Below are 16,405 nucleotides of genomic sequence, written 5' to 3' on the forward strand. Positions count from 1 at the left end.
GTTAGGACATAAGAAAATGTTCATATTGATTGATACGGAAATTCCAAATAACATAAGCATTCAAATTAGAAAAAATGCATGCTTACGCATGCACTCGTCTGCTCTATTCTAGCACACTCCTCTAAATTTTTTAGACAATGGATAAATGACCTCAACTTCTTGAAGTAGCCTGGCACAAACATATGAGGCATCCATGCAAGATTTGAAGGAATTGCGACACCATAAGAAAGTTGCTCACGTTCGGCCATTTATCTATCATTTTTCACGGAGAAAACTGCAGAAAATACAAAAAAAATCAAAAACTCGAACAACTTTTGGCATGGTGCCTTGAATTGATAATGAAAGCTGGTGGAATATTTGGGGCCATTTGCAGATATCGAAAATTATGTGCTTTCAAAAAGACCGATCTGGCCTTACACGAACACCCTCCATTGAATATGATCTAGTTTCGGACATTATTGAAATGACCCCAACTTTTGCAAGCAGGTTTTCATACCTATTGTAGGCATTCATGTCAGATTTTAATGATTTTTGACGTGTATGCAAGTTGCGACATGTCCGGCCATCTATTGACCTTTTTTACCAACAAATATCTAGAAAGATGTGAAACTTGTCAAAACCAAAACAATTTGGCATGGTGCTTTGAATTGATCTTTAGAAAGCCATGAAAAAATTGGGTACATTTTAAGAATGTCGACAAACAAACTGCTCTCTGACACAACCTTGTGGCTTACCTGGACATCCTTTGTTGAACATGTTCTAGTTTTGGACATTCTTTAAATGTCATGAACTTTTGAAAGTAGGTGAGCATGCCACGGAAAGGTATCCATTTCAGGTTTGAACGATTTCCGACACTGTATGCAAGTTGTGACACGTTCGGCCATTTATCGACTTTTTCCGCTTTTCTTCATGTTTTTTTCCTGCTTATTTCCTCATTTTCATTTTTTTTACCTTATTTTGTTTTCCATAAATTCAAAATTTTCAAAAAAAAGGTTTGAAAAAAGCCTTTGAGCCTTTTTTTTGAAAGCTTCTTCCATCAAGTTACTGAATGTCCCCGGGCTAGACTCGTTTTTTCTTCTTCTCCATACTCAACAACGCGAAATCAATAGATAGTTAGCCTTTTCAGCCGAGCCTTTAGTAGCAAACTCTGTTTCAAATTTTGTTCACGTGTTCATCAATTGTTCTTGTTTTTCAAATTTATTCATGTTTCAAAAAAAGTTGAAAATTCCAAATTCCAATAAAATTTCGAAACTCTAGTTGTGTCCATTTTCCAAAAAATGTTCATGCTAAAATAATTCACACCTTATTGAAGAGAAATGTTCACTGTGCATTGGGAAACATGTTCACTATGTATAAATTTTTTCTCATCGTGTATAAAAATTTGGTTCCGCATGCATATCAACAAAGGTCACCATATATTTAAAAAAAATTCAGTATGAATTTAATAAAGTTCATTGTTGCTAAGAAACTATTCAATGTGTATTTTAAATTACATTTTTAGAAAATTATTTCAAATTTTGATTTTTTTGCAAATCTAAAAAATGTTCATATTTAAAAATATGATCACAATTCAGAAAAGTATATTCTAAACTTGTTTATGATTTTGAAACATTCTTTGTATTTTTTTTAAATCATCATATTTGTTTTCAAAAAAATTTCAAGAGTATAAAAACGGTAGGTTTAGTTAGTACTCCTTCTGTACCAGAATATAAAGCGTTATTACTTTACCCAAGAAGTACTTTAAGTTTATTATTGCCTTTATATCGTCCAAAGTAACTACCTAGTGTGGCTAAAAGCGCTACAATTCATGTGGGAGGTTGGGAGTTCAGCTCCCTTAACTTGCACTTTTATATTTTTCGCCGCATTATGTACAGTATTAATCCGTAACCTTAAAGTACATATAATTTGTTAAAGTTCCATAAAGAAATTATTCAAAAGTTGACCAACTTATCACAGAAAAGGTGCAAATTTTTATCTAGTAAGCAAAATCATACTCTTTGGATTTATGAAACTCAAAAAGAAAAATAGCTTAGATTTTTTTTCTAATAATGCATATTAAATATTTGACATATGAATGCATGCAGGGTATAAAGTGTAATCGCTGCTAAATAATAATTATTTGTGTAACATTAGTGTAAAGACAGAAATCCTGTATTTTTTAGTAGGCTGTCAGCGTGTAACTTTATTAGTACAAAAATGCATGTACAGGATGTATGCACGTTGATGGATCTCAACATAGGCTAGCTAGCTAGCTAGATTATTTTTTTAAATGTTAGCAGTATCACTGCTAAATTCATTGAACAGAAGAATGATTGGTCTGGTTCATAAGAAGAACCGAACCTAAAAACCATACAAGAGTTGCCAACCGGCTTACAACGCACAACCACACGCATAACAACAAGGGCATGCCTTGCCTAAACCCTATCAAAATGGCGAGAGGTCAGGACACAGAGCCACAAGACCGCTTCACAACTGAAGCAAACAACTCAAAGCGCAAACCAAGCCCCAGGCAAGCACGTGTCAACGTACAACCCATCCATTTCGCCCAAAGAGAGTGGCGAGTGGACAGCAAGACCCGACTGGGCGTGAGGAAAGCGTCGTCGAAGAGATGTCGCATCAGCGTACATTGCTCCCTAAGGCCCCACCATGCTCTAAGTGGAGGCCAACTGTAGCACCAAGCACTGTAGTGGGACTCCGTGAGAAACCTGAACAGTACCTCCAAGAAGGTAACGACATAATGGCGCCGCCACTGGCTGAACAAGCTTCCTGGATCTGGGGTTTCCCCCGTTGCATGGGAGGAGGATGATAAGGTCCTAGACGACGCCTTCAAGAAGGTCACGGCGCCCACAGCCGCCGCCGTTGTCCGCGACAGCATCAGATTTCTCCAAGCCAACATCATCCCCACAATCCACACGCAGACCATTGAGAGCTAGCAGCCATACAACATCACCGACGAGAGGTCATTCGATACCGCTAGCAGTGATGATGATGGCCGCCTCAAGCAACTCCGAGGACAGACCGACGTGCTGCCAAACCTACATTCACTTCCCTGCATCGGACGGGTGGATGCAATGCCCATGACGGCGCCATTCGTCACCCGCCCGCCACCATACCCTCACGCCATCACCTGTGACAACACGTCGAGCCTGCCACAAACCCGAAGGATGCAACGCCACCAGACGGTGGCGCCATTCCTCTCCGATTCTCCCCAACGCCACCTCGCAACCCCTTCTGAGGAGGCCCGCTGAGCCGAGATCGGGCCCGAACGGGCCTAGATGCGTCGCCGCATCCCAGATCCAGGGTGACGTCGCAAGCTGCCTGGTGCAGCCACCCCTCCGCCTGCTCACACCATCACCCCTCCGCCTGCTCGCGCAGCACAGCCTCTCGCGCGACGGCCGCGCCGCCTCGCCTCCAGCTGGCGCAGGCCGCGCCGCGTTGCGCCCGCGTCGTTCTCGCGTAGATCGCGCCATGGTCAAACTCATGCTCGCACCAGCTGCGCCGCGCTCGCACCCATCGCGCACGGCCGGCCTCTTCCGCCCAGGGGAGCAGCCCCGTGCAGCTCCAGCACCGGTAGCAGGAAGAGAAGGCCCGCCACCACCGACTCTGCGCGGGCTATGCCCGACGGCGACGGAGGAAGGGGCTGTGGGGGGAAGCGGCTTGCGGTGGCTAGGGTTTTGCGCCCATGACGCTCCGCGGGTGGAGCGGCACGGGGCCTTTGCTACGGCAACAAAAGTCCTTCCCCGGCAATGCCAGGAATTCTTCTTGCTACTTCTCTTGTTTGCGTCGGGTTTTCCCTTGAAGAGGAAAGGGTGATGCAGCACAGGAGCAGTAAGTATTTCCCTCAGTTTGAGAACCAAGGTATTAATCCAGTTGGAGAATCTCGTCAAGTCCAAAGTACTTGTGCAAACACAAAAGAGCTTGCACCCAACGCTATAAAGGTGTTGTCAATCCCTTCAAGATTGATTGCAAAGTGAGATCTAAAGGCGGAAAGTGCAACGAAGTAAAAAGTGTAAGGCTGAAAATATCGTGTGGAGTAGACCCGGGGGTCATAGTGTTCACTAGAGGCTTCTCTCAAAATAAAAAATATCATCGTGGGTGAACAAATTACTGTCGAGCAATTGATAGAACCGCACAAAGTCATGACGATATCTAAGGCAATGATCATACATATAGGTATCACGTCTGAGACAAGTAGACCGATACTTTCTGCATCTACTACTATTACTCCACACATCGACCGCTATCCAGCATCCATCTAGTGTATTGAGTTCATGGCGAACAGAGTAACGCCTTAAGAAAGATGACATGATGTAGAGGGATAATCTCAAACCAATGATGAAACCCCCATCTTTTTACCCTTGATGGCAACAACATGATGCGTGCCTCGCTACCCCTTCTGTCACTGGGTGAGGTCACCGGACAGTATGAACCCAAAACCAAGCACTTCTCCCATTGCAAGAATAATAGATCTAGTTGGCCAAACAAAACCAATGACTCAAAGAGAATTACAAGGATATGAAATCATGCATAAGAGAGATCAGAAGGAACTCAAATAAGATTCATAGATAATCTGATCATAAATCCACAATTCATTGGATCTCGACAAACACACCGTAAAAGAATATTACATCGGATATATCTCCATGAAGATCATGGAGAACTTTGTATTCAAGATCCAAGAGAGAGAAGAAGCCATCTAGTTACTAGCTATGGACCCGTAGGTCTATGTTGAACTACTCACACATCATCAGAGAGGTCATGGTGTTGATGAAGAAGACCTCCGTGTCCGAATCCCCCTACGGCAGGGCACCAAAACGTGCCCCAGATGGGATCTTGCGGAGACAGAAGATTGAGGCGGCGGAAAAGTACTTTCGATGATCTCTTGATTTTTATGGAATTTTAGGGAATATATAGGTGCAAAACCTAGGGCAACGGAGCCTCAGGGAGCCCACAAGCCAGGGGGCCGCGGCCCCCCCTGGCCGCTCCATGAGGGCTTGTGGGGTCCTTGGTGGCCCCCTGCTCAGATTCTCCGGCTCCCCGATCTTTTTCTGTTCCGGAAAAAAATCTTTTTGGCAGTTTCATTCCGTTTGGACTCCGTTCAAAATCCACCTCTGAAAGGGGTCAAAAACATGGAAAAAACAGGAACTGGCACTTGGCACTGAGTTAATAAGTTAGTCCCAAAAAATATATAAAAGGCATGCAAAACATCCAAAGTTTGACAAGATAATTGCATGAAACCATGAAAAATTATAGATACGTTGGAGACGTATCAAGCATCCCCAAGCTTAACTCCTGCTAGTCCTCGAGTAGGGAAGTGATAAAGACTGAATTTTCGATGTGGAATGCTACCTAGCATAGTTGTCCTTTGCAACTTCTTTCACGTGACGTGAATGTTCAGATCCGTAAGATTCGAAACAATAGTTTGCTATTGACATGAAAACAATAATACTTCAAGCAAACTAGCAAAGTAATCATGAACTTTCAAAATAACAAGGCAAAGGAAAGTTATCCCTACAAAATCATATAGTCTGGCTATGCTCCATCATCCTCACACAACTAATGTAAATCATGCACAACCCCGGTATTGGCCAAGTAATTGTTTTCGCACTCTTACTTTCTCAAACTTTTTATAACTATCACGCAATACATGAGCGCGAGCCATGGATATAGCACTATAGGTGGAATAGAGTGTGGTTGTGGTTGTGAGACAAAAAAGGAGGAGATGGTCACATTGACTCGGCATATGAAAGGGCTATGGAGATGCCCATCAATAGATATTAATGTGAATGAGTAGGGATTGCCATACAATAGATGCACTAGAGCTATAAGTATGCAAAAGCTCAAAAGGAGAACTAGTGGGTGTGCATCCAACTTACTTGCTCACGAAGACCTAGGGCAATTTTGAGGAAGCCCATTATTGGAATATACAAGTCAAGTTATATAATGAAGGTTCCCACTAGTATATGGTAGTGACAAAGCAAGAAGCTCTCAATCATGAAGAACATGGTGCTATTATGAAGCACAAGTGTGGTAAAAGATAGTAGCATTGTCCCTTCTCTATGTTTTTCTCTTTTTTTTATTTGGGCACTTGGGCCTATTTTTTCTCTTTTTTTTATTTGGGCTCTTTGGCCTTTTTTTCCTCACATGGGATAATGCTCTAATAATGATGATCATCACACTTTTATTTACTCACAGCTCAAAGCTTGGAACGGTGATGACTCTATAGGAAATGCCTCCGGTAGTGTACCGGGATGTGCAACGATCTAGCTTGGCGTATGACGTTGAAAACATATCGCTAGCTATCTTACGATCATGCAATGGAAATATGAGAGTGACGGGACAAGTCATGAGACGGAACGGTGGGAGTTGCATGGCAATATATCTCGGAATGGCTATGAAAATACCATAGTAGGTAGGTATGATGGCTGTTTTGAGGAAGGCATATAGTGGGTTTGTGTACCGGCGAAAGTTGCGCGGCACTAGAGAGACTAGCAAAGGTGAAATGTGAAAGTGCATCTATACCATGGACTCACATTAGTCATGAATAACTCACATACTTGTTGTGAAAGTTTTTATTAGTAATCGAAACAAAGTGCTACACGCATACTCCTAGGGGAAGGGTTGGTAGGTGTTAACCATCGCGCGATCCCGACCTCAACACAAATGATGACAATCAATAGACCAATTATGCTCCGACTTCCTAACATAGCGGTTCACCATACGTGCATGCTACGGGAATCACTAACTTCAACACAAGTATTTCCAGATTCACAACACCCTACTAACATAGCTCTTAATATTACCAAATCCACGTCTCAAAACTAATTGAGAGGAAACAAAACTTCTCTTTCTACTCAATGCACATGAAGATGGAGGTTTTTGCATCCTCTTTGGGTACCTATCACCTTTGGGACTACTTTCATAGCATAAGACAACTACCAAGACACACACCGCCATGCTCTAAAAGATATAAGTGAAGCACATAGAGCAAAATTATCTAGCTCAAAAGATATAAGTGAAGCACTATGAGCATTCTAGCAAAATCACGATGAGTGCATGTCTCTCTCTAAAGGTGTGCAGAAAGGATGATTCCGACACAACAAAAAGAAAAGACTCCTACAATACAAGACGCTCCAAGCAAAACACATATCATGTGGTGAATAAAAATATAGCTCCAAGTAATGTTACCGATGGATTGAAGACGAAAGAGGGGATGCCTTCCCGGGGCATCCCCAAGCTTAGGCTTTTTGGTGTCCTTGAATTTGGCTTGGGATGCCTTGGGCATACCCAAGCTTGAGCTCTTTCCACTCCTTATATCTTTGTCCATGAGAACATCACCCAAAACTTGAAAACTCCACAACACAAAACTTAAACAGAAAATCGTGATAACATTAGCACAAGAAAACAAACTACCACCTCTTTTGGTACTTTAGCAAACTTGAATTCTATCTATATTGGTGTTGGGCTACTGTATTCTCACTTTTCCATGGCTAGTACCCCCCGATACTAACCATAGTTTCATCAAAACAAGCAACCAACTCAACAAAAACCGAATCTGTTAAAAACAGACCAATCTGTAGCAATCTGTATACTTCGTATACTTATGTTACCTCAAAAATTCTGAAAAATTACGAATGCCTGGGAAAAAGGCATATCAACGAGAAGCAAAAAGAATCAACTCAAAATCTCTTTGTAAAGAAAAATGAAAAATCATCTCGTGAGCGAAAAGTTTCTGTCTTTTTCCAGCAGGATCAAACAACCATCACCAAGACTAGTCATAAAGGTTTTGTTTGGCTCAAACACAAAAAGAAACACAAAAACACAATCACAACAGAATTATGATGGTGTGTATGCAACAAAACAGAAAGAAAAAGATAAATTCATTGGGTTGCCGCCCAACAAGCACTATTGTTTAACGCCCTTAGCTAGGCATAAAAGCGATAGAATCACGTATCGTCGTCTTTGGTGCTCAAACCATAAGTGGCCCTCATCATGGATTCATAAGGCAATCTTATTTTCTTTATAGGAAAGTGTTCCATGCCCTTCTTTAAAGGAAATTGAAATCTAATATTCCCTTCCTTCATATCGATGATAGCACCGATAGTCTTTAGGAAAGGTATACCAAGAATAATATGGCATGTAGGATTGCAATGAATGTCAAGCACAATGAAATCCACGGGTACAAAGTTCCTATTTGCAATAATAAGAACATCATTTATCCTTCCCATGGGTTTCTTGACAGTAGAATCCGCAAGATGCAAATTAAGAGAACACTCTTCAATCTCATTAAAACCCAGAACATCACATAAAGACTTTGGAATCGCGGAAACACTAGCACCCAAATCACACAAAGCATTGCATTCATAGTTTTTGATTTTGATTTTGATGGTAGGTTCCCACTCATCATGAAGCTTTCTAGGGATAGAGACTTCCAATTCAAGTTTCTCTTCAAGAGACTTTATCATAGCTTCGACGATATGATCGGTAAAGGCCTTGTTTTGGCTATAAGCGTGTGAAGAGTTTAACATGGATTGCAACAAGGAAATGCATTCAATCAAGGAGCAACTATCATAATTGAATTCCTTGAAATCCAAAGTAGTAATTTCATTACTACTCAAAGTTTTAATATCTTCTACTCCACTTTCAATGCTTTTAGCATCAAGATGGATGGACTCCGAATCATTGGGGCACTTTTCAACCAAAGTGGATTCATATCCAGCCCCATAATCATTAGGTTTGTCACAAGAAAACAAATATTCAATGGGAGTCACACCAAGCACTTTAAGATCTTCGTGATTCTTATCACGAGAACACGCCTTTTTAAGCCATTCATGTCTAGCACGAATTGGGCGGTTCTTTCTTTGCTCTCAATCATGGAAACACGCATAACTTTCAAAGTTTCATCCATATTAATCTTGGGATAGGAGCACATCTAACTTCCAAAGCATCAACATCACTAGACATTCTATCAACGCTCTTAGCCAAATCGTCAATTTTGAGTAGTTTTTCCTCTATGGACGCATTGAAAATCTTTTGTGAGTTGATGAACTCTTTGATATTACTCTCTAGATCAGAGGGTACTATTGTAATTTCCATGAGTATTGTTGTAGGAGTTGCCAAAGTTATTAGAGGAGTTACTAGGAAAAGGCCATGAACATAGTTTCCTCTAAAAGCATTGTTGTTGCCAAAATTATTCTTACCAACAAAATTAACGTCCAAGCTAGCGTTGTTACTCTCAATCAAGGAAGACAACGTAATATCAATAGGATCTAAAGGAGCACTTCTACTAGCAACCAAATTCATTAACTCATCCATCTTAGCACTCAACGAGTTAATTTCTTCTATAGCGTGTACCTTATTACTAGTAGGTGACCTTTCAGTGTGCCACTGAGATTAGTTCGTCATGATGTTGTCTAGGAGCTTTTTGGCTTCCCCTAACGTGATTTCCATGAACGTTCCACCTGAGGCGGAGTCATAGATATTTCTAGAAGCGAAATTCAAGCCATCGTAAAAGATTTGTATAATCATCCAAAGACTCAAGCCATGAGCGGGACAATTTCTAATCATTAATTTCATTTTCTCCCAAGATTGTGCAACATGTTCATGATCAAGTTGCTTGAAATTCATGATATCATTACGGAGAGAGATGATCTTAGCCGACGGAAAATACTTGGATATATAAGCATCTTTGCACTTATCCCAAGAACCGATACTATTTTTGGGCAAAGAAGAAAACCAAGTTTTTGCGCGATCCCGCAACGAGAAAGGAAAAAGCCTCAACTTAATCACATCATTACCCACATCTTTATTCTTTTGCATATCGCAAAGCTCAATGAAGGTATTGAGATGGGATGCGACATCTTCACTAGGAAGGCCGGAGAATTGCTCTTTCATAACAAGATTTAGCAAAGCGGCATTGATTTCGTATGACTCCGCACTTGTGGCGGGAGCAATCGGAGTACTAATAAAATCATTATTATTAGTATTCGATAAGTCACAAAGTTTGGTGTTTTCATTCATGGTGACTTCGGCAAGCAAGCAAGCACACCAACGAACAAAGAGCAAGCGAGAAAAAGGGCGAACGAAAAGGCAAACGGAAAAGGAAAACGAAAAAGGCAAATTGTGAAGTGGGGGAGAGGAAAACGAGCGGCAACTGGCAAACAAAGTAAATGCAAGAGATGAGTTTGCGACACCTACTTGGATGAGTTCTTGACTTGATCCTCCCCGGCAACAGCGCCATAAATTCTTCTGCTACGACAACAGAAGTCCTTCCCCGGCAACGCCAGGAATTCTTCTTGATACTTCTCTTGTTTGCGTCGGTTTTTACCTTGAAGAGGAAAGGGTGATGCAGCACACGAGCAGTAAGTATTTCCCTCAGTTTGAGAACCAAGGTATCAATCCATTAGGAGAATCTCGTCAAGTCCAGAGTACCTGCGCAAACACAAAAGAGCTTGCACCAACGCTATAAAGGGGTTGTCAATCCCTTCAAGATTGATTGCAAAGTGAGATCTGAAGGCGGAAAGTGGAACGAAGTAAAAAGTGTAAGACTGAAAATATGGTGTGGACTAGACCCGGGGACCATAATGTTCACTAGAGGCTTCTTTCAAAATAGCAAATATAACGGAGGGTGAACAAATTACTGTGGAGCAATTGAAAGAACCGCGCAAAGTCATGACGATATCTAAGGCAATGATCATACATATAGGCATCACGTCTGAGACAAGTAGACCGCTACTTTCTGCATCTACTAATATTACTCCACACATCGACCGCTATCCAGCATGCATGTAGTGTATTGAGTTCATGACGAACTGAGTAACGCCTTAAGCAAGATGACATGATGTAGAGGGATAATCTCAAACCAATGATGAAAACCCCATATTTTTACCCTTGATGGCAACAACACGATGCGTGCCTCGCTACCCCTTCTGTCACTGGGTGAGGTCACCGCACGGTATGAACCCAAAACCAAGCACTTCTCCCATTGCAAGAATCATAGATCTAGTTGGCCAAACAAAACCCACGACTCGAAGAGAATTACAAGGATATGAAATCATGCATAAGAGAGACCAGAAGAAACTCAAATAAGATTCATAGATAATCTGATCATAAATCCACAATTCATCGAATCTCGACAAACACACCGCAAAAGAAGATTACATCGGATAGATCTCCATCAAGATCATGGAGAACTTTGTATTCAAGATCCAAGAGAGAGAAGAAGCCATCTAGTTACTAGCTATGGACCCGTAGGTCTATGGTGAACTACTGACGCATCATCGGAGAGGTCATGGTATTGATGAAGAAGCCCTCCATGCCCGAATCCCCCCTCGGGCAGGGCACCAGAACGTGCCCCAGATGGGATCTTGCGGAGACAGAAGCTTGCGGCGATGGAAAAGTACTTTAGATGATCTCCTGATTTTTATGGAATTTTAGGGAATATATAGGCGCAAAACCTAGGGCAACGGAGCCTCAGGAAGCCCACAAGCCGGGGGGCCGCGCCATGAGGGCTTGTGGGGTCCCTGGTGGCCCCCTGCCCTGATTCTCCGGCTGTCCAATCTTTTTCTGTTCCGGAAAAAAATCTTTTTGGCAGTTTCATTCCGTTTGGGCTCCGTCCAAAATCCTCCTCTGAAAGGGGTCAAAAATATGGAAAAAACAGGAACTGACACTTGGCACTGAGTTAATAAGTTAGTCCCAAAAATATATAAAACGCATGCAAAACATCCAAAGTTTGACAAGATAATAGCATGAAACCATAAAAAATTATGGATACGTCTGAGACGTATCAGCCTTTTTTATTTTTCTTCACTTTTTAGCTAGCTAGTTTATCAGTGGATTCTAGAGACATGCACGCATATGATGCAAAGTAGGTACATAGATAACATGGGGCTCATAGTTTGCTACATGCATGTGCCGGTCACCTGAAAATTCATCCACATGTCAGCTTCAAGTACTTGTGCATATCCTTGGCAGTTCGCTATGGGCAAATAGCTCTTGTGCGACATTATTGAGGGGCAATTGATGAACAACGACGCTTTTCGCTGGAATGGCTCAAGTGCGACGTTTTTAGAGCAAACATAGCCCAATTGCGACATGTTGTTTAAATGCAACTGATGTATGATGTTAGAATTATGTGAGACCGAAGGCCAAAGGGAATGACATACGGGATTATACGAATCCTTGGCACTGAGGTTCAAACGATAAGATCTTCGTAGAATATGTAGGATCCAATATGGGCATCCAGGTCCCGCTATTGGATATTGACCGAGGAGTCTCTCGGGTCATGTCTACATAGTTCTCGAACCCGCAGGGTCTGCACACTTAAGGTTCGGCGTTGTTTTATGCGTATTTCAGTTATATGGTTGGTTACCGAATGTTGTTCGGAGTCCCGGATGAGATCACGGACGTCACGAGGGTTTCCGGAATGGTCCGGAAACGAAGATTGATATATAGGATGACCTCATTTGATTACCGGAAGGTTTTCGGAGTTACCGGGAATGTACCGGGAATGACGAATGGGTTCCGGGAGTTCACCGGGGGGGGGGGGGGGGGCAACCCACCCCGGGGAAGCCCATAGGCCTTGGGGGAGACACACCAGCCATTAGTGGGCTGGTGGGACAGCCCACAAGTGCCCTATGCACCAAGGAGAAGAAAATCAAGAGAGAAAGAGAAAAAAAAGGAGGAGGTGGGAAGGAAGGGGGACTCCCTCCCACCAAACCTAGTCCAACTCGGTTTGGGGGGGGGGGAGAGTCTCCCCCTTGGCTCGGCCGACCCCCTTGGGGCTCCTTGAGCCCCAAGGCAAGGCCCCCTCCCTCCCACCTATATATACGGAGGTTTTAGGGCTGATTTGAGACGACTTTTCCACGACAGCCCGACCACATACCTCCACGGTTTTTCCTCTAGATCGCGTTTCTGCGGAGCTCGGGCGGAGCCCTGCTGAGACAAGGTCATCACCAACCTCCGGAGCGCCGTCACGCTGCCGGAGAACTCTTCTACCTCTCCGTCTCTCTTGCTGAATCAAGAAGGTCGAGATCATCGTCGAGCTGTACGTGTGCTGAACGCGGAGGTGCCGTCCGTTCGGTACTAGATCGTGGGACTAATCGCGGGATTGTTCGCGGGGCGGATCGAGGGACGTGAGGACGTTCCACTACATCAACCGCGTTCTCTAACGCTTCTGCTGTACGGTCTACAAGGGTACGTAGATCACTCATCCCCTCTCGTAGATGGACATCACCATGATAGGTCTTCGTGCGCGTAGGAAATTTTTTGTTTCCCATGCGACGTTCCCCAACAGCGCCACCCTTATGGCCTATGGGCTTCCCCGGGGTGGGTTGCCCCCCCGGTGAACTCCCGGAACCCGTTCGTCATTCCCGGTACATTCCCGGTAACTCCGAAAACCTTCCGGTAATCAAATGAGGTCATCCTATATATCAATCTTCGTTTCCGGACTATTCCGGAAACCCTCGTGACGTTCGTGATCTCATCCGGGACTCCAAACAACATTCAGTAACCAACCATATAACTCAAATACGCATAAAACAACGTCGAACCTTAAGTGTGCAGACCCTGCGGGTTCGAGAACTATGTAGACATGACCCGAGAGACTCCTCGGTCAATATCCAATAGCGGGACCTGGATGCCCATATTGGATCGTACATATTCTACGAAGATCTTATCGTTTGAACCTCAGTGCCAAGGATTCATATAATCCCGTATGTCATTCCCTTTGTCCTTCGGTATGTTACTTGCCCGAGATTCGATCGTCAGTATTCGTATACCTATTTCAATCTTGTTTACCGGCAGGTCTCTTCACTCGTTCCATAATACAAGATCCCGCAACTTACACTAAGTTACATTGCTTGCAAGGCTTGCGTGTGATGTTGTATTACCGAGTGGGCCCCGAGATACCTCTCCGTCACACGGAGTGACAAATCCCAGTCTTGATCCATACTAACTCAACTAACACCTTCGGAGATACCTGTAGAGCATCTTTATGGTCACCCAGTTACGTTGCGACGTTTGATACACACAAAGCATTCCTCCGGTGTCAGTGAGTTATATGATCTCATGGTCATAGGAATAAATACTTGACACGCAGAAAACAGTAGCAACAAAATGACACGATCAACATGCTACGTCTATTAGTTTGGGTCTATTCCATCACGTGATTCTCCTAATGACGTGATCCAGTTATCAAGCAACAACACCTTGTTCATAATCAGAAGACACCGACTATCTTTGATCAACTGGCTAGCCAGCTAGAGGCTTGCTAGGGACGGTGTTTTGTCTATGTATCCACACATGTAAATGAGTCTTCATTCAATACAATTATAGCATGGATAATAAATGATTATCTTGATACAGGAATTATAATAATAACTATATTTATTATTGCCTCTAGGGCATAATTCCAACAGAGGTGGGCAGAGCCGAGGTTGAGGAACTCGCGGGTGAGTTCCACCGGGCCCCTCCACCTCGATATGGCCCAGAGGTGGAGGGTGTCCTCCACAATCACGCCGGTCGGGTAGCGCCTCTCCGGCACGGCGGGCGGCGGGTTGAAGGTGACTCCGACGAACTCCATCGCGACTAGAGAGGAGAGGAACGGGAACTGGAGGGGCGAGAGGGGGCGCTAGAACTGGATCTGTGCTTTCCGTGGAGAGAGGTGGTGGTTATATAGCCGATTGGAGAAGATGAAGGCGAAGAGAGGCGTGCGAGTAAATGGCCAACGCGTCGGACGAGTACACGTGTGTACTTGAAGTTGAATCGAGCGTGCGCGTGCCCTATTTTTGCCGCCTGTTGCATCCAAGTCTGAACAACGACGTTACTTGCTCTGGTGCAATGTGTGAGATGAGTCAGTGATGTGGTTTAATTGCTGCGGTGCGGCGTTCGAATCGATGTACTAGTTCGCATGCATTCTAACGTGGAAGCAACCTGGATGCGGGCCACACATGCATGCAAAAGCGGGTGCCCTCCGAAAGACTACATGGATGCGTTGCACAACGGGCCAACGAGTGTCTTGCGGACCAACCAATCCGAGCACAGAACAAGCGTCTCGCGGATAGATGTGGCTGAGGGGCCGATCGCAACCGTCCGACGGAAGATTCCTTCTACAAGGCCTCGATCTAACAGCCGAGGTCGAATCTGGGTCAACATGGTTTTGTGAGGGTTGACCAAGTTTAAAATGAGCATACATAATTAAAAACAAATCAAAAAAAATATAAAGCCGACGCACATAGTACTGTTGTGTCATATACTAACGAGAAAAAAAATATAAACCTGTCTTATAAACAATGGAACGAAAAATCCTTCACCGATATGTGATATCTCGAACATAGTAGTCCAGATTTTGAAAACTTTGAAAATGAAAATACTCAAAACCTCACAAAAGCTTCATTTTGGAGTGACTAAGAAGCATCGAGGCTTGGTTTGTCATTTTCATGTTTGAAACTTGTTTAAATGTTTGTCAAACTTAGGTTTGACCAAGTTTGAAATGAGCATAAAAAATAAAATGAAAAATATAAATATTGGAAAAAAGTGCACATATTCTTACTTTGTCATATACTAACAACTCAAATTGATTTGGCTGTTTTAGACATGGTGGACAAAAAAACTTGTTTAGAAATGGGGTATTTACCCCCTTTGGAGCTAATATGAAACTCATGTGTGAAGACAAGTGGTTTTGGGTCTTGAACTTCAAACTTTCAAAAACCTCACAAAAGCTTCATTTTGGAGTGACTAAGAAGGATCAAGGCTTGGTTTGTCATTTCCATGTTTGAAACTTGTTTAAATGTTTGTCAAACTTAGGTTTGACCAAGTTTGAAATGAGCATTAAAAATAAAATAAAATATTGAAATAACAGAACACATGTTCTTACTTTGTCATACACTAACAACTCAAATTGATTGGCACCAATTTTCTATTTTTTTAATTTTTTTGAATTACTTATGCTCTACTCTAACCTTTAAAAACCGTAAAACCTCGTTCGTGATAGCCAAGTTTGTGAAGGTTTTTTCATGAAAAACTCCATAGTCCAGATTTCTTATTTTTCCTATGGACTTAGTCACATAGAATGATGATTGACACCAGTTTTCTATTTTTTTGATTTTTTTAAATTACTTATGCTCAACCCTAACCTTTGAAAACCGTACAACTTCGTTCGTGATAGCCAAGTTTGTGAAGGTTTTTTCATGAAAAACTCCATAGTCTGGATTTCTTATTTTTCCTATGGAGTTAGTCACATAGAATGATGATTGCCGCAAGTTTCCTATTTTTTTTGATTTTTTTTAAATCACTTATGCTCAACCCTAACGTTTGTAAACCTCTCAAAACCCCATCAAAACCCCGCACCTGTCCGGACCATTGGATCGCCGTGAATGGACGGTATGGATCACGAAGTAGGGCTACG

This window comes from Hordeum vulgare, chromosome 6H, assembly GCF_904849725.1.
Source record: "Hordeum vulgare subsp. vulgare chromosome 6H, MorexV3_pseudomolecules_assembly, whole genome shotgun sequence".
In the NCBI taxonomy this organism is placed as follows: Eukaryota; Viridiplantae; Streptophyta; class Magnoliopsida; order Poales; family Poaceae; genus Hordeum; species Hordeum vulgare.